Below are 473 nucleotides of genomic sequence, written 5' to 3'. Positions count from 1 at the left end.
CCACAGGATGGCTGTCGACAACGCTGCCTTTTTCCTTGTCATCCTCACCTGAGCATGTCTGTTCAGTGGGGGGAGAGAGAGAGAGAGAGGTGGATGTGAGAGAGGCACACGGACTGGTGGCCTCCTGCAGACAGACGCCCCGACTGGGGCAGGGCTCCAACCTGCAACTCGTCTACGTGCCCTCTGCCGGCAGTCGAACCCGGGACCCCTTGGTATGCAGCCGGAGCGCTGACCATTGAGCCGCACCGGCCAGGGCTGCTCCGTCCTCCTGTCCATGTCCCAGCAAAACCACTGCTCCTGGGAGGCGGCCTCACGCCCGGAGCCCGGGACGGCATTGCCGAGGGGAGCGACCTGCACTCACTCCCTGCAGATGGGCATCCCGAAATCCTGTTAAAAAACTGTAATTCTTGCCCTGGCCGGTGTGGCTCAGTGGATAGAGCGTCGGCCTGCGGACTGAAGGGTCCCAGGTTCGA

General features: G+C 62.8%; 1 protein-coding gene across 1 annotated transcript in view; it reads left to right on the top strand.

Moving 5' to 3' along the window:
- The window catches only part of ANOS1 (anosmin 1), a 53,192-nt gene that overhangs the window by 43,936 nt on the left and 8,783 nt on the right, over positions 1-473 (top strand). The gene's annotated exons all lie outside the window — the stretch shown is intronic.

Source organism: Myotis brandtii, unplaced genomic scaffold (genome assembly GCF_000412655.1).
Source record: "Myotis brandtii unplaced genomic scaffold, ASM41265v1 scaffold655, whole genome shotgun sequence".
Taxonomy (NCBI): domain Eukaryota; kingdom Metazoa; phylum Chordata; class Mammalia; order Chiroptera; family Vespertilionidae; genus Myotis; species Myotis brandtii.
The sequence above is the reverse complement of the archived record's forward strand: the minus strand, read 5'-3'. Positions and strand labels throughout refer to the sequence as shown.